We start from the raw sequence: 19,508 nt of genomic DNA, 5'->3' as shown, positions 1-19,508 counted from the left end.
AAAAAAAAAAAAAAAATTGCCAATCTAGCTTTGCTCACATAGCAATATGATCGATTAAAGCAAGAATATTAACAAGGGATTGAACTATCACATGCATGCAAAAATAATAGCAGAGTACGTGCACTCTAGAAGCTCAAAAACATGAATGTATACCCAACTCCTCAAAGAAGACACAAGTACTTAAAAACACTGAAAGCTCTCATATATTTAAGAAAATTAGTGATGTCTAGGTATAAAACATCCTAAATATTAATAGTAAGTCAACCAGAATAAAGAAACTACAAAAAATCAGAGTATTTGTGTGCAACAAAATAAAGTATCCAACATAAATACTATTAAAACAAATCCTAACTCATCCTCATTCTCCTCCATATATTTTGGTTTGTATTATGATGGTGGTGGATACTCTAAAGGATCTGATCGAGTAAGCCATCCTTATCCCCTGTACATCTTGGGTTGCATAGTAACGTACATGTACTTGCACTCCTAATGACGCCATTGCTACTCGAGCTGGTGAACGACCCACTAGTAAATTTGGTGCACCTCCCAACTAAGTAAACCAAAGTCTACTGTTAACTCATCAATCTGCCTGGATAGCTAACCTATAGTTTTGGTCCTCAGCAGTGACTCAATCTTTGACGAATTTGCCCCTTGATCTGCCGAACTCTCTCCCCTATCTCGCGTCAGGGCCCGCTCATAGGTCCAAATGATCTCCCGAGTAATGGTCTTCAAGGGATGTAAGATCTCCTCACCTCTCTCCTCTGACACATTAGCAAGGGTGCATAGACTAGCGACCAGGTACGGAAGACACAATCCACAATCGTGCCACCATTGATGATGTGGCTCAGGGAGGATGTCAAGAGTGACCTGATATCGATCGATGTGCCTTTTTGATTGTAATAGTTTAGAGTGGCATGGTCCTTTGTGACCTTAGTGAGATTCGTGGTGGGCATAATCCTTGCACAAATGAAGTAATGCTAGATCTTGAATTCCTTATTCATTAGGGAGTTGAAAAAATTTATAATTTTCCCCTCTTGCCACCGACACTGGGCTCGGCTGTTGATGGGACAAATTCAAATTTCATCAAATTAGGGTCTAAGAAGTGCGAGTACCCGCACTGTGGTACAAGGGGGATGTCCAGAAAAGAGTTGATTGTGACAGGATCGAAGGCCACCTATTTCCCTTGCACAAAGACCTTCTCGTCCACAGATTCCTTCGTGTTAGCAAAGAATTCACGGATGATGGGGAGTACGGTGGGCATAATGTGGTAGCAAAGATGCTATCACCTCCTCTCAATAGTCTTCGCAATCTCACCTTTAGGTTGCGAGAATACCCACTTGAGGATCATTTTCCTTGAAGTAAGATGATCATTAAAAAGGTTAGAGGCATCTATACTCATGAGCTTTCTTGTCTTTCCCCTTACCTTTGGTCTTCAGCGCCATGCCATAGAACCAAATGTACGAGGAAGGACAAACCAAAATGCATGGTGAAACTTGCCCAAACCACAAAAAATGTACCTCACTGAGGCTAAGGATCATAGAACTAAACTATTGGTAGTGTTTTGCGGAGACTAGAGTCAGTTTCTAAGAGTGGAGAAAGGGTTCAACAATTTAACAAGGATAGGCGAACATATTAAAAATGGGGTATTTTCCCCTGAACATGCATTATAGAGGTTCGATGTGGGTGTGCCATGAACAAGATGTGGGAATGCCTGTGTATTAGGAATGGATGCGGGTGCACTACATTGCTGGCACAGGTGTGCTAACATGCCTAGGTGCGCTCAGGCTTTGACATCAGACACTGGACACATGACAGGTACACTGGAAAGAAGGTATGGGTTTTTCACCCTATCTTTCTTGATGGCAAATTTGCAATCAAAAGGGGTGCGAGTACACCCATAGCGTGACACGAGGCTGCCAGATGGGCACTAGGATGCCCAATTTGTAGCACGGGCACGTCGTGCCTCACAATCTACATACAATATTTTTCATCTTTCCCACGCCTACAGATATAAATCAACTAATCCAAGGAGATTTGAATCAACTAGAAAACTACTCACAAGACAAAAAATAATACAACACAAAACAAAGACAAACTTGACCTAACATGCGAAAACATCCAAATCCTAAGATAACACCTAGGTTGCCTCCCAAGGTAGCTCTTGGTTTAATGTCCTCAACCATACGATGCTAGATCTACTAGCAAGATGATTCTAACATCAATATTTTATTAGGAGCTTTCATATCTCCTTTTAAGTACAACTTCAATCTTTAACCTTAAAAATACTATTGGTTTTCTTATCCTGAATGTCTACACCTTCGAATGGATATACTTTCACTACAGTGAATCGTCCTGACCACTTGAACTTCAATTTTATGGGGAACAATTTCAATCGTCAATTGTATAGCAGTATATATTGTTCGGACTATAATTTCTTCCTAATTAGCTTTTGATCATGCCACTTTTTTATTTTTCCCTTCTAGATCTTGGCATTCTCTTAAGCCTCCTGTCTAATCTCTTCCAGCTCATTCAACTATAGTAATCTTCTCTCTATCACATCTTATAATGAAATTCTTTAACTGCCCAGTAAGCTTTATGCTCCAATTCCACTGGTAGTTGACAGACTTTTTTAAAAACTAGCCTAAAGGGCGACAAATCTATGGGGCTCTTAAAGGCAGTTCTATAAGCCCACAAAGCTTCATCCAACCTAAGGGACCAATCTTTCCTACTGCGATTAATTATTTTCTCTAGAATTATCTTGATTTATTTGTTAGACAACTCAACTAATCCACTAGTCTGTGGGTTGTAAGCAGTAGTTACTTTATGAGTGATTCCAAATTTAACAACTATTGTCACCATCTTTTTGTTACAAAAATGCTATCTTCATCACTAATGATTACCCTAGGTGTTTCAAATCGATAAAAAGTATATTTCTTTAAAAATTTTAGAACAATCTTACATTCAAAATTTGACAATACTACAACTTCAATCCACTTGGAGACAGATTATACTGCTACTCAAATTATAGGTGTTTCCTAAGGAATGTATGAATAGTCTCAAAAAGTCTATTCCTAAAACATAAAAAATTTCCACCTCTAAGGTAAAATTGAGGGTTTGCTCATATTTCCTTAAAATGTTGCCAACACACTGACACCTATCATAAGATTTGACATATATTCACAACCCTAAATAGGGTTAGCCGATTAAATTTAGATTGTAATGTTTTAGCGGTAGTTCTAGGACTTTCAAAATATCCTCCAGATTAAGAATCATGACCAAATTTAATGATATCATCAACCTCTTTAGATGCCACACATCTCCTAAAAAACTAGTCCTTACATATTCTAAAAAGATAGAGATCATCCCAATAGTATAATATGGTTCAGAAAAGAACTTCTTTTATTGGTGATAGTTCATACCATAAGGAACGATCCTATAACAATGAAGTTTGCTATGTTAGCATATCGCTAGATGTGATCCTTAGAAGTTGTGAAAAGTCACTCATCAGGAAAACTCCCATTAACGTTGAGCAGATACTCTTGAGAATCCTTTTACTCGAGCCTAGAGAAGTGATCAACTACATGATTTTTGTACCCTTTCGATCAACAATCTCCATATCAAATTCCTAAAGTAAGAAAACTCGTCAGATAAAGAGAGGCCTGATACCCTTCTTAGCTACAAGGTACCTGATAACAACATGATAAATGTACACCAAGACTTGTGTTCTTATCCAATAGGACCTAAACTTATCAAAACAAAATATTATAGCCAATAGGTCCTTCTCTATAGAGGGTGTAATTCATGTGGGCATTATTAAGCTTCTACTAGCATAGTATATGCCATGAAAATCCTTATATCTCCTTTGGCCTAGCACTACTCCTACAACATAGTCACTTGCACACATCAGCTCAAAAGGCATGGTACAGTCATGTGCTACAATCACATGTGCAGTGACTAATTTGGCTCTTAAAGTCTCAAAGACAGCTAAGCATGTCTCATGAAAATGAAAGGGCGTATGCTTTTCCAATAAGTGACGTAAGGGCTTGATGATATTGAAAAATTCCTTAATGTATCTACCATAGAATCCAACATGCCCTTAAAAACTTCTAACCCACTTAGGAGAAGTGGGTGGTAGAAGTTTTTCTATTACCTAAATTTTGGCTGGATCTACCTCTATTCCTTTCTCAAAGATCTTGTGCCCTAAGCTATTCCTTCAGTGACCATGAACTGACACTTCTCCTAGTTCAACACCAGGTTGGTCTCCTCACACCTTTGTAAGATGCTTTAGGCATAAGTCGAATGAAGTGGCAAACACAGAAATTATCCATGAAAATTTTAATCCCAATTTCAACCAGGTCAAAAAAGATAGACATCATGCAGTGCTGGAAAGTGGATGACTCATTGCATATTCCAAAAAGGCATCCTCCTAATGGTAAAAGTTCCATTCTAGTAAAGGTATTATTGTCCTGGTCCACAGGGGCTATGAGAATTTGGTGGTATCTTAAGTAGCCATATAGAAAGTAATAGAAAGGATGCTTTATCAGTTTATCCAACATATGGTCTAGAAATAGTAAAGGAAAATGGTCCTTCCTGGTGGCTGAATTTAACTTCCTATAATCAATGCTGATCCTCCAACCTATGAAATTTCTAGTGGGTATCAATTCATTCCTCTCATTCACTACTACCATCACTCCACATTCTTGGGCACAATGTATCAGGCTGAACCAAGCAGTATCTGAGATTGGGTAGATAATGTCAATGTCAAGCTACTTAATAATTTCTTTCTTGACCACCTTTTTTATCACAAGGTTCGGTCTCCTTTGGGGCTCAGCTTTAGCTCCATGTTTCCCCTCCATCAAAATCCTAGCATACATAAGGATAGACTTTTGCCTTTAATGTCATCTATAGTCCGCCCAAAGACCTTTCTAAATGTCCCAAGCATCCTTATTAATTTTCCCACTTACTACCCACTCAAGTTTACTAAAATAATCGTAGACAAGGCTGAGGGTTTTCCTAAATAGGCATATTTGAGGTGGCGGGGAAAGGTCTTCAATTCAAGTTTAGGGGTTATTTCCGTGGATGATACTAGGGGCTTAACATTTATGGTGGTATCTAAAAGCTCAAATCTCTCCCTTATTGCATTTCCTCTAAAATAGTAGAGCAAATGCCTCCTTAGATTTTTCATTCTCATCCTTAGTTTCAACTTGCTCTACTAGTTTTTCTTCCAAGCTTTCAACATCAACAAGCCACTATCTGGTTCACTACATTAATCCTATGGCAGTGACCATCACTTGAATCACGAGAAAATCCCATTGACCTCAAAATATTAAAAGTTGTTTTTTGATCATTCACTCTCATAATCAATTTCCTCTCTTGGTACATCAATCATTACCCTATTTGTGGTTAAAAAGGGTTGGCCAACTATAAAAAAAAAACCTTATCTTCCCTAATGTTAGGTACTATGAAATCTACATAGATTATGAAAATCCTTATCTTCCTTAATGTTAGGTACTATGAAATCTACATAGATTATGAACTTGTCCACCTTCACCAACTGTCAGTCGCCTTTTTTTAAAAAAAAAAAATTATTTAATATTTATATAATTTTAAATTTTGAAAATTATATTTTAATTTTGAAAGATGAGACCGAACAAATTCTATATATCTAATAGTTTAGATAACCGAGCACAATACCACAAGCGATACACTATCTTGAAAGATAAGCGTACACTTGATAGTAGGCTCTATTTTAACTATGAAATTTATGAATCTTATCTAGTCTACAGAATTTATGACAAAAAATTCCTCTATCTAATATAAAGACTAAATAGGCTTTAGATCATTTGAGTTACTTGATATCCTATAGAGGTAATCCTCTATAGTTAATACATCTTATGCAACCAAAGCCACCTAAGAAAACTCTCGATTAAGATTAGGGGATTCATCTTCAAGAATTCAAAGTTTAGTTTTTATGATTGGACATGGGAATTTCAAGTGGGAATGATTCAAATAGAAAAAAAATATTCTGGAATCCAAAGGAGTGAAAAGTATGGGACACTACAGATCCTGAGGAGAAAACCTCAATGACTTCCCAAGCTATCCTATTTTCTTACTTCACATTTTTGGAAATGATGTTTATTTAATGTTTAATCTTACTAATTATTTTAAATTTAGGGCTTATACTTGCACAATATACGATCATGCAAATAACCTAGGAGGATAAGAGTACGTTGTATCGAACGAACGACCTCGAGCTCCTAAAATGAGTTAGGGCTTATATCACATGCATACACTCATGTGCAAGCCTAAAATATAATGTGAGGGTTTACGACATGCTAGACGAGCAATCTCAAAAGCCTAAGAGTTCATGTTATTTAAGTCTATGAAAAATTTAGTTGAACTCCATCCTTCGCTTTATGTTTTATCTTGACAGTTGTCTAGAGTTATCTACTGATTACTTGCATTATCGTTGCCCGTCTTGTGATAGTTCATTCCAGGTACTTTGCTTCGGTGTTTTGATTTTATCAGGTATACTTAGATTGAATTGTTTGTTATTATTGCTGAGTCAATAAGTTTTGTTATGGGGTCCCCACTTAAGCATATGCCCTACGTCTACTATCCTAGGGCCTTGTCCAAATGAATAGCAAGAAGCCGTCGCAAGCATAAACAAGACATATGCATACCTGCCGCCTCAGGTGAAATTGCAATTATCACAACTATCAATTATTTTAAAATTTAAATACGAAATATGTAAGCATGCATGTTTTTATAGAACAAGGCGGTGAACATATATGAAAGAGCAAGACTAAACATAAGTATTTTAAGTTAGGTATGGGCTCAAATTTATCATTCTCGACGGACTTCATAGGCCACCATTGGTAATATGTGTGTGTAAGATCCAACATCAACTAGAAATTACTAGCAAGACAGTTGAAAGAGGGTAATTCTTAGCCTAATCAAGGTAGCTGACAAACCCAAAATTCTTAGTTTGCCATGCATATAAATAAGTTAGGTTTTTATTTAACAACTAAAAATATTAATTCCACAAGATATATATATATATATATATATATATATACACATATTATATATATATATAATCGTAACATATATGTGGTAAATCAGATGGTCTATGAGTCAGTTACACTGTTGGGCCAAAACCATCAGCAACATAAGAAAGCAAGGGTTATTTCTCACCAAATGTCGGTGAATAATAGTGCCAATCTTGTACCCTTGCAAGGTCCTTGGGTCAGAAGACAATACAATTCTGCCATCCCAAATTTAACACCAGATGCCTATTTTATCACTGCCCATATCCAATGCTCAAGGGTTTGGGCTTTACGCTGTTGGTCCAACTGATATGCCATCTTGATGATCCATATAAATTGCCCTGCTTCAAATATCTCCTATTATCAAGGTGAGTTTAGGCACAAAGTTTAAAGCCCAAACCCTTGAGCATTGGATATTACTGTAGTTTAAGACATGTCAGGTCATTTCACAGGATTTAATTTTAACCATTATGCATTTTTTTATCTCTCAAATACTAAGCTTTATCAAAATTTATAACAAGTCTAAATTTCCTCTAGAATGCCTAGAACCTTTTTTTGGTCATTTAGAATATAGTCCTAAGCAAATCCCATAATTTTTTATGTCATTCTAAGTTCATTTAAGCTCTTTATGAATTATTGAATTTATCAGTCACTTTTTTTTTTAAATAGTAGGAAGCATTAACAATTTCAAAAAACTTGTCTTGAACATTTTGTTACTTTTTATGACTTAATCAGCCCATGGGTATGAACCTTGATCTATCCTCAAACTTGTGGTGAGAGTTTTTATGAGTTAGGCCCTCAAGGGCACATTTGCAAATATTAGGGTTTTGTAAGTTCACCTTTAAGTTGAGATTGTAGTTCCTTATAGTATCTCATCGTTACTTATATTTTCGTAGTAAACTTTACTTTAATTTTTAATGATCTTAAATTAAGGCTAGCTTACTACAAAGCTCTTAGGGCTTAAAGGCAAACTTGTAATTTTGGATAAATATTTGTAAAAAAGCATTTGATCTTCATCCAAAATGATTAAGGAAATATCTTGCGGTTTAAATTGATTAATTAGGAGTCCTCTAATCCATACCCCTCACTACTTATTCTCCCAAAATTGTACATCTTCCTTTATCCAACAATTTAAATATTTGCATTTTTAACTCTTTTAGAAATTTCCATGAGTTGGTTACTACCCTTATGATCCCTTGGTGTTTAAAATACTTCAATAAACTTATCATTATAATCTTTTTTGATTTACCCTAAAAATTATTTTACGAGGGTTTAAAGTGCAAACTCCATATTTACAAAAAATGCCCATAGGGCTAACACCCCGTAATTATCACACTATTGCTTCAATCATTATGAAACTTCACTGATCACTTACTCATGGGATAATTAAGACATTAAGACATCATGTTCAGTCCCTAAGTTTATTTCTTTTTGTTCATCTACTGTCGATTTAATTTCTTCTTCAAATTATGGCGGTGCGTTTTCAATTGGAGGATTAGATGTTTGCTCGAATTAAATTTTTCGGTGACAACCAAGAAAAATTTTGTGTCATCTAAAGGTTCTAGTACACCGAACCCAATACCTTCTTTAGAGTTAGGATTTTGTTTTATATTATTCCACAATTGTTCAAAAAGGTAAAATTAGTCTAATGACCATTGTTTAGGCATTAAACTGTTTTGAATAAATTTTTTAACATAAGGAGAATACAACTCAACAGGTAATTCCATTAAATTCAAAAGATTTTCATCTTCTAGTTTTACATGTGTCTCAGAAGTAGAAGAAGCATAACTAAGTTGAAACTTTATAGGCTTTTTATCCTCACCATGCACTTCTTTGACCACTAAACTTTCAATTTTAGATGGAGAGATTGGAGTTTGGGTCATAGCGTGTACAAAGTGATTAATTTGCTCATACATGGACTCAAATTTTTTCTTTGTTTTGATCTTCTAGAGATATTTTAACCTGTGGTTCCTTTTGAATCACCAATGTTGTCTTCTCCTTTTCTTTTTCTTCTTCAGAATTAGAGTCCAAGAAAATATTAAATTTCAAATATTTCTTCATTTCAATAATTGAGTCTTTCCTCTCTCGCCCTCAACCCCGACCTTGTCCTCAGATGCGAGTTTGATGAGAGTTCTTGCCTTTTGTCTGTGCTAGAGTAATGTATTTATCAAATTTCTTGTCTTTCTCCTTTTTTTCTGCGTTTATTACTGTGTCCCTGGAGAATATCGTTTTCTTCATCGGAGCATAATATGCGGCGTCTTCATGTATACTAATTTCATGGACTGAAAATGGTTGTAAGTCCCCTGTAATACAAAATTCCCGTTCTTTTTGTAAATACTTAATGCATTGATGTAATGATGATGGGACCATCTTATATTCGTGGAACCATGGTCGACTGAGTAATGAATTAAAAGATGTTTCGGAGTATATGTCATGGAATTTTGCCGTTGTCACCAAATCATCCATCTCAAGAGCAATACAATTGATCCTACAACTCGTTCTCCTTGTTGGTTAAAACATCATAGCATCATTTTGTCTCTTGTCAGTCTATGAGCATCAATGTCCAAGTATGCAAGGGTCCTCAAGTTCATAATGTTAATTGAGGCACCAGGGTCAATAAGTACCCTCAGAAGTGTAGTGTCATTAATAGTTACTGTGATATATAGCGGATGATTGTGTTCAGTTGTACCGACCAACAAGTCATTGTCGGAGAAAGTGATCTTGATATGTTCTTCCAACGAATAAGCCTCATCTAAGGAAGTGCTAGCAAGTTTTGTCTGTCGGAGAAAGTGATCTTGATATGTTCTTCCATAAGCCTCATCTAAGGAAGTGCTAGCAAGTTTTGTTAAACAAATTTCAGGATATAAAGGGCTTTTATTAATGATTCCCTCGTCTTTTTGGAGAGGATATGGGCATCGCAGATTCTCAACTTTGCTAGCAATTTTCTCAAATGGGTTAATACATTATAGTCTATTATTATATGAATTGTCTTTATTTTCTTCAGATAAATTTTCTTGCAATGGGGGAACTATTTCTTCTGGTATCATTATTTGTTTTTCTTTTTTTTAGGAGCCATTCTTGGAGGTAGTACTTTTCTACTTCGCAAATTGATTTCAACTATTTCTTCCAATATGTTGTCTAACTCTTTTGTCTCTGAGTTGGAAGGCTCCAATTCTATGGAAATTGGTATTCCTTGTAACTTGAGTGTAGCGATGCATCTTCATCTTCATTTTTGTTGAAATTTTCATTGTCATCATTATTGTTTTGAATTTCATTGGATCCGTTGAGATTGTGTAAGATTTGAGTATCATCTTTAGGATTGAGGTTGGGTTGATCTTTTCATAGGTGATATTGAAAATAGAAAAATGTAAGCAGAGTCAAAAGATTTATCTTTCATTCTAGGGATAAAAAGAAAGTCATACAACGTCAGCGGCTCGAGAGATTTCCCCCCTTCGTCCGAGACGACTACTCTAGTAGAGTGTGAAGAGGTAGAAGGAGTAGGAGATATAAAAGAAAAGGCAGCCCCTATATTTTGAAGACCTCTAATCCTCTTTAATTTTATCTCTATCTTTTTATTTTCTTTTTAGGAAGATTTTGACATCGTTGTTGGAGATTGAGCAATTTGTAAATCTGTAAAACACTTCTCACGAGATTTACCCCCCGTCATGCTTCGTCTGTCTTTATCTTCATAGTGGTTGCTAGGAATAAATTCATCAGCTGAAATCATATTGACTAAACAATTTTCAGGTTCCTTCAAATATTCTTTTGGGATGACTATATTCTCCTCTTTTTGAAGTTCTTTTCCTACCAATCCTCAAAGATAAAACATTCTTCAATCTTATGTCCAAGCATCCTATGGTAAGGACAATAGTTGGGATGATATTTCATGTCAACTTCTCCCAGCCTTTTGGCTTTAGGTAACTTGAACTCTGGAACTTTCAATAGGCTATGTAATATTTTTGCAATGGCTTCTGTCTTGAATGGATACTCCTTTTTCATCCGTTCAGTCATTGACTTCTTCTCTGTCGATGGTGGAGTCTATTGTTGGAATTGCAATTGGGGACATAATTGTTGTTGTGGTTGACTTATATTCTGTCATTGTTTTCTTTGATCGGGTTGCACATTCATCGGTTGTTTGCCCTTTTCTACCATTGAAAAATTTCCTGATTTCTTTTCAAATGTTTTATCCGGCTTTGTTTTCTCTATCTTTTTTGTTATACTCATTACTTGTCTTCTTCATGAAGGTTGGTAGCTTTACTGAGTAAATTTTCAAATGTCTTGATTGTAAACCCTTTAAGCATGAATGCTATTGGTCCAAGAATGTTCTTAAATAGAATTTCAGCTGCATGTTGTTCCTGAAGTTGTGGTTCACATTTCATGCTGACTGCATGTTCCTGAAGTTGTGGTTCACATTTCATGCTGAGATTTCTCCAGCACAAAATGTAATCCATGAGAGTTTCTCCTGGTATTTGCTTTTCTACTACCAGATCTCCAACTGTTATGTGATGTTGAGCTCTGACAAATCGTTAAATGAAAAGATTCTCAAGTTCGACAAAAGTTTTAACGGACCCGTTAGGAAGCTCTGCATATCAATCGAAAGCAATCCTTGTAAGGCTATTAACGAATTGGCGAAATAAGAGAGCATCACTTCCTCCCGCGTTGCAACAACTTGCTCTAAAGTATGCAAGATGCTGATGAGGGTTACCAGTTTCATCAAACATTTTGAACAAAATCAAATCTTCTGGATATGGTCTACCCTTTAGAATTTGTGATCTAGCCTTTACCTGGGTCATTGTTTCTTTTATCTTTTGTTCCACTAATTGTGTAATTTCTTTTTCTGGAATTTCACTTTGGGTGGAATCCTTTTACTTCTAGGTACTTTCTTCAATTTCTATTGATTCTCGTTCAAGAATATGTACTGTCTCTAGTCAAATAAATTCAACAGCAGGCAACGGATTTGTCTGTGGCGAACTCTGTAATGTTGCTAACACGTTCATCATTTCATTAAATTTTGCTTCAAGACGAGTAATCTGCTCATCTCATTGTTGTATAGCTTTTTGCAATTCTTCAGTCATATCTTCTTCAATTGGCAACGATATCTCTCGTGTTGATGAGGTAGCTCGTGTCTCTACCATTTTTACTTCCGAGAACTTCTCATTCAGGTTGTTAGGAGAATTTTCTTTTCTTTTTGCTGATAACTGTTTAAGATTAGCTCTTAATTTTTTTAGTCTTTCTTCGAGTTAACATGATATTTTTCATAGATATTTTTTTTATGATTGTTTATGGAGGCAGTAGTTTGCATACCCACAACATCAGAGATTTCTTCCGACAGTTTACGTTTCCACACGTTATTTCTAAGTATGGAACGAGGAACCTCTGGAAGCATATCTTCGTGTTGTGGGTAAGAACAATCTCCAACTCATATCATTTGCGCGAGTGATTTCATTTTAGCAGACATCTCTTATACTTTTATAAGTAGTTTGGTATGTGTTGGTAACTAAATTTAACGATGTCTTGTTTTTGAAATGGCTGACTCTGCTATCCTTGGTCCTAGACGAAGTTTAGCTGGTACTCAAGTTATTGTAGTCTCTTGATTCTTCAGAGAATACTTGGCAGAGTAGTTGCACAAGAAGTCTTCTTTTCATTGTTGCAGAAACAACTAACTCCTCCCATCTTGTTCAAAAGTTGGGAAATTGTACATTTTTCTTTTTGCGCAAGCCTTTTGAATACAAAATGTATTGCATGGATTGGCGAAGACCTTTTCCCTTTTTGAAGGAGAGGATGGAAGAGTACTAGTGGGAACACATTGGAAGCTGCTTTCATCTACTTTAGTAGATATTGGAAAGAACTTATTTTCTTTCAGGATAGAACCACCAAAGATAGTCTCCTAAAGTTTAGTAGTTTTCATTTCATTTTTCTTCTTTTTCCTCATAGCAGAACAATTTATGTTTCTTCGTTGAGTGCCCGTCTGTTGTTCGGTCTTGGAGCTTGATCCAACTTCATACACAGACGGTGGTGGAACATCAACCTCTTAGTCGTGCAAATCTTCTTTCCTTTTCAATCAACTTCTTCCCTCTTTTTAATGGATTGTTTTGCAGAAGTTGCTTCAAAAAGGGTTGCCTTAAGGGGAGGGAAGTCTTCATTAGAATCCTAATTAAACTATTTAAAAGGTTCTACGACTTCCGAGGCTGTATTTGTCATGACATGTAATGGGCCACAAAGTACTAGGTTAACTTCATCAACTCCAGATCCAAATTTGATTAGTGACTTTTGGTAGCGAGTAGTCTGATTGGTTGGTAGATTAGAATCTTGAGGGTAAGAAAAGATCAACTTCGGGAGATCCATTATGGAAATCAAATTTATTTTACACTAATTTTTGTAAACTAGGGATTTGTTATTTTTGTGTCATTTTGCATTGTCGTTATTAAAATGAGATATTTTGAGTTTTGCTTGTCATGCATAACTCTTAAAATCAAAGAGTTAATTTCCGATCAGATAAAAGATAATTTGGAGGGAGAGATAATCCAATTTGTTAAAAGATGGGGCAATTCAAGATAGAGAACAAATGGATTAACTAAAGATGGAGAGAGAGAAGATCCCCAGTGGAGTCACCACTCTCTTGTCCCCACTGGAATGTCACCGACGTCGCCAATTCTCCGCGATCGTTGCCATGTCGTTGCTTGGTTGATATCGTTGTCAGGAAGGATTCACCACTATGTTTATCTATTTAATTGCTCTATTCTCCAAATAACTTATTCTCTTAGATCATATAAATGACCTTTAGTTATTAAGAAAGTTGGAGAAGGAAGGGATGGGGAAATAAAATTAGAAAACAAAAGAAATTGTTGTAAGGATTTTATTGTGGTAACTATTGTAGAGAATTTAAAAGTATCTGACTCCTGAGATTATCATAACCAGAGAGTTAGATGTAATACTTATTTTGAGTTTCTTCATCTTCTATAAGAGCAAGCTCCTATAGTTAATTACATTTTAAGTAGTTAAAAACTACTTAAGAAAACTTTTGATTAAGGTTAACCATTTGTTCTCAAAGAAATTTTAAGTGTCAAGATCAAGGAAAGAAACGTCAAAGTTCAATCATAAGGGTAATAAATTTCTAAGAATCCAAAACTACCCTAAAGGTTTTGTTTTGTCGTTTTGTTTTGTTGATATCGTTTTGTGGTTTTGTCTTATTAATGTCTTTTGGTTGTGTTGTTGTCATTTTATTATTTTGTTTTGTTTATGTTGTTTTAATGTGTTGATGTCATTTTGTTGTTTTGCTTTATTTATGTCATTTGATTGTGTTGATGTTCTTTTGTTATTTTGACATTCACTGTTCCATCTTCAGAATGTTTTACTTGCAAAACAGAGTTATCACATCCTAATAACATGCAAAGTAAATCTAAAATGTGACTTGCCTTATGTCTTCAGCAAACTTGCAAAACAAAATTAGCATGAGATTATGTTTTAATTTATTGATTTAATTAGTTGAATAGATTTTAGACAACCCGATCAAGATGTTTATGGCTTCGTCGTCCCGGGGTCGTTGAGGTATTCATACCAACTTAGTTCGAAAGTAATTAAACTAGGACCATAAGATTATTGTTAGCAACCACATATTACTTCGTCCAAGTGATCTTCGTAGATCTAAACACTGTGGTTCAGGTTGTGTTCGGTGATCTTTATTCATTAAGGCTCAATTTAAGTTTTAGTGTCTTATTTGGATTTTAGGTTGTTTACGATTTATTAGCCAATTAATTTTTGTCATTTTGTTATTTATTTTTATTTGAGATGACTCGACCAGGATCCCATGGTCCCGTTGTCCCGGGCCATTAAATTTGCAGATTGATTAGTCATAAATGACTGGAAGATATTTTGTTAGCAACCAGGGGATGTGTTACCTCTTCTAAAATATCTTCTTAAACCAAGTTGCATTTTGAAATTTTATTGTCTTTTAGAGTGGATTTTATGTCATTGGTATTTTATTTTTTGTCGGTAGATTTGTAAGTCAATTTTAGACGTGAATTTGAATCATCAGTTTTAAATTCATTTTAAGATTGAGCTTAAAAAAATTAATTAAATTTGATGCTAATTAACCTTAAGGTTTAATGTGGTTAAGTCTAATGTAAGTTAGACTTAAATTTGTAGGTTCAATTTGGGTAGAACCTAAAGTATTTAGGTTTTTTTGTTCAATTTAGGTAGAACCTAAGAATTAAGTTACTTAGGTTCAATTTAGGTAGAACCTAAAGCTTAATGTCACTTAGGTTGAATTTAGGTAGAACCTAAGGGTTAATGTCACTTAGGTTGAATTTTGGTAGAACCTAAGGTTTAATGTCACTTAGGTTTAATTTAGGTAAAACCTAAGGTATGAGGTTACTTAGGTTCAATTTAGGTGAACCTAAGGCTTGAGTTATTTAGGTTCAATTTAGGTAGATCCCAAAGTTTAATGTCACTTAGGTTCAATTTAGCTAGAACCCAAGGTTTAAGATCACTTAGGTTTAATTTAGGTAAAACCTAAGGTATGAGGTTACTTAGGTTCAATTTAGGTGAACCTAAGGCTTGAGTTATTTAGGTTCAATTTAGGTAGATCCCAAAGTTTAATGTCACTTAGGTTCAATTTAGCTAGAACCCAAGGTTTAAGATCACTTAGGTTTAATTTAGGTAAAACCTAAGGTATGAGGTTACTTAGGTTCAATTTAGGTAGAACCTAAAGTCTAATGTCACTTAGGTTCAATTTAGGTAGAACCTAAGATGTGAAGTCATTTAAGTTCAATTTAGGTAGAACCTTAGGTTTAATGTCACCTAGGTTCAATTTTGGTAGAACCTAAGGTATAAGGAATGGTTTAGGTTCAATTTAGGTAGAACTTAAGGTGTTTTAGTTAAGTCTAATCTATATTAGACTTAAAGTTTAGATCCGATGAAGATTGGGCCTAAACAAGTTTGGGTAAGTCTAATGTAGGTTAGACTTAAAGTTTAGGTCCAATGTAGGGTGGACCTAAAGAAGTTTGGACAAGTTGAGTTTAATGTAAGTTGAATCTAAGGTTTGAGATAACTTAGATTCAATTTAAGTTTAAGCTAAGGGCTTTGATGCGACTTAAGTTCAATTTAGGTTGAACATAAGGGTTTGGGCTAGGTCCAATATGGGTTGAACCTAAGAATTTAGGTTAATTAAGTCTTAAGCTTAATGTAGATAAAGCTTAAGATCTAATTAAGTCTAATTAGGGTTAGACTTAATTAAGGTTTGAGGTTGATTTAAGCTTAATGTAAATAAGGCTTAATGTTTAATTAGGTTTAATTAAGTCTAATTAGGGTTATACTTAATTAGGTTTAAGTTGATTTAAGCCTAATGTAAGTAAGGCTTAAGGTTTAATTAAGTCTAATTAGAGTTTAAGTTGATTTAAGCCTAATATAAGTAAGGCTTAAGGTTTAATTAAGTCTAATTAGAGTTTAAGTTGATTTAAGCCTAATATAAGTAAGGCTTAAGGTTTAATTAAGTCTAATTAGGGTTAGACTTAATTAGGGTTTAAGTTGGTTTAAGCCTAATGTAAGTAAGGCTTAAGGGTTAATTAAGTATAATCAGGGTTAGACTTAATTAAGGTTTAAATGTCACTTAAGCCTAATGTAAGTAAGACTTAAGGGTTAATAAAGTCTAATTAGGGTTAGACTTAATTAAGGTTTAATGTTACTTAAGCCTATGTATGTAAGACTTAAGGAGTTAATTAGGTCTAATTAGGGTTAAACCTAATTATGGTTAAAAGGTCACTTAAGCCTAATGTAAGTAAGGCTTAAGGTTTAATTAATTCTAATTAGGGTTAAGATCTAATTAAGGTTTAAAGGTCACTTAAGCATAATGTAAGTAAGGTTTAAAGGTTAATGAAGTTTAATTAAGGTTTAAAGGTTACTTAAACTTAAGGTAAGTAAGGCTTAAGGGTTAATTAAGTCTAATTGGGGTTAGACTTAATTAAGGTTTAAGGTTACTTAAGTTTAATGTAAGTAAGACTTAAGGAGTTAATTAAGTCTAATTAGGGTTAGATCTAATTAAGGTTTAAAGGTCACTTAAGCTAATGTAAGGCTGAAGGGTTAATTAGGTTTAATTAGAGTTAGACATAATTAAGGTTTAGATGGATTTAGGGTTTTGAATTTGATTTAGGTTCAATTTGAATTGAACCCAAGGGTTTAGGATTTGACTTGGGTTCAATTGGGCTGAACCCAAAGGTTTTGGGTTTGACTTAGGTTCATTTGGGTTGAACCCAATGGTTAAGGATTTGACCTAATCAGGAGTCATGAAGGTTTTAGCTTCCCATTCCAAAGGTTTAATGTATTAAACCCTAATTTGGGCTAAAACATAACTTTTTAAAATTTCTGGATACCCCCCTCCTAATGTCTGGACATTTTTAAGTGCCTTTGAAGTTGAAAATTGACATTTTTGAGTATGAATATATTTTTTTAATTTTTCCAAGAAAATTTCCTTTTTTATTTCCAATTTTTTGATTTTTCATAATGATTTTGGAAAATAATTACAAAACCTAGTGAAAATTGGTATTTTTCAATTTGGAGATTTTTTTTAGCCTTAGAAAAATCAAGGAAGGTTCCCAAGGATAAAAGGAAAATTCTCCATTAATTTCACAATTTTTTAAATTTTATTTAGTTTTTAATAAATTAAATACTACATAGTGTATTTATTTATTTAAAAATTAAATATTTTTCAAAACTTTTGAATTTGTGTTCAAAATTTTGCTCTCGATTTCCCGAGTCTGAGGGTATTTTTAGTTTATTTTATGTTTTTTCTTTAAAAGTTTATGAATTTTTAAAGATTTTTGGGATTTTATGGATTTAATTAAATAGAAAATTGTGATTTTTTTATTTATCCAGCTTGGTGCCAACTATATCCTTGGACGGGTCGAAGCTCGACGCGACGGCGTATGATTTGCGGACCTTTACACTTGGGCGCTAAGCTGGCCATGGCTTGATTTGTTTCATATGGACAGATCAATCATTCGCCTTGATCGAAGCTGTCCATTTCTGACATCGGTTCATCGTCCCCAAGGGATGATTAACCGAGAACCGTTCATTTTTAAAATCTAAAAGCTCACTGGATTTTGTATCAAATTTCATAATTTTTTTTCTTAAAGCTTCATCGAAGCGAAACCAACATATCCATGCGGTTATATAGTAGTGGTGTAACGATTTTTTTTCACAATGTTCTAAATCCAACGCAAAATTAGGGTTAAAGACGCATACTTGGTCTCAAGAGGTGAGGCCTCAATTGAGTTTGTCAGAAATGTTCATCTGGTCCTTACGCAGCTTCTCCTTAGTCCAATTTGGGATGAAATCAGGCCGAAGTATGTCCTAACCGAAATGGTGGTTCAGTTTCATCTAAGAGTGGGTTAGAATGCACGAGAAAGGCCAATTTTGTAAAGCTCAAATAAGCTTTTGGAAGAACTAAGTTGAAGTTTTGAGAGTGTTCAACACAAAAATGTCTTGCATTTGGAATGGGAAATTAGGGTTTCTTGGTGGGTTCTAAGGGCTGAAATTATAGGGTTTCAATTGCTTAGGGGATACAAAACAATTTTTCTTTTGAGTTCAACAGAGTTTGGGGGTTGTATGTATTGTTCTTCTCTTGGGTAGAGCTCTCGGGTATGAACTTTAAATAGCCATTAGAGCAGGTGGCTGAGCTTAGGCTCATTTGGAGGAGGTAGGAGGTGGCTCAGGGAGTTCATAGAGGATAAGGGAGGTGGATTTCGGCTGTGGATAAGCCATTTTCCCATTTCCATGGTTACTTCATCATGAGCTTGAGAATTGTGAAAAAGGAGATTCTGGTGAGTTTCTTTCCCATTGGGGAGGAGGTGAGGTGGATGGACAATTTAAGAATGAGCTGGATCAGCAGATCTATCCAAGTTCAAAGGGTGTAATGTGGAATTTGAGTAAGGTGCCACATACTCCCCCTTCTCATGATGATTTTTTGAGTGGATCCTTAGGTGGCTTAATATGTTCCATGGATTTGGTATGTCATGATGGGTCTATGGGTCATGGGTGACCCAATAACAATTGGCCCTGAATTAGATTTGGGTTTGGGTATCACTCATGGACTTAGGTGTCATGTATGGGTTTAGGTTGCCATGAGATTGAGAGTTGATTATTTGTCTTAGGATTCAAATTTAGGTTTAATAGGTCTTAATTTCACCTTTCTTTAATTAAATAAATAATTAACTAATAAAAAAAATGAAATTAGGCCATAAAACCATAGGTTGACCAAGATGATTTAGGGTTGACCAATTGGTCAATGAGGTGTCCATTGGGTCCAAGGTTGACCTAATGGTCAATGTGGTGACCAAATCAAGGTTTTTCATCATTGATTTGATCAACCTGGGGTATCATCATAATTTGGGCTCAAAGAGGGCACTGTTGACCTCACTTTTGGTTGAGGTCTAGAAAACTTCTTTAGTAGCCTAGGTTTAGCCA

Source organism: Phalaenopsis equestris, unplaced genomic scaffold (genome assembly GCF_001263595.1).
Source record: "Phalaenopsis equestris unplaced genomic scaffold, ASM126359v1 Scaffold000781, whole genome shotgun sequence".
Classification (NCBI taxonomy): Eukaryota; Viridiplantae; Streptophyta; class Magnoliopsida; order Asparagales; family Orchidaceae; genus Phalaenopsis; species Phalaenopsis equestris.
The sequence above is the reverse complement of the archived record's forward strand: the minus strand, read 5'-3'. Positions refer to the sequence as shown.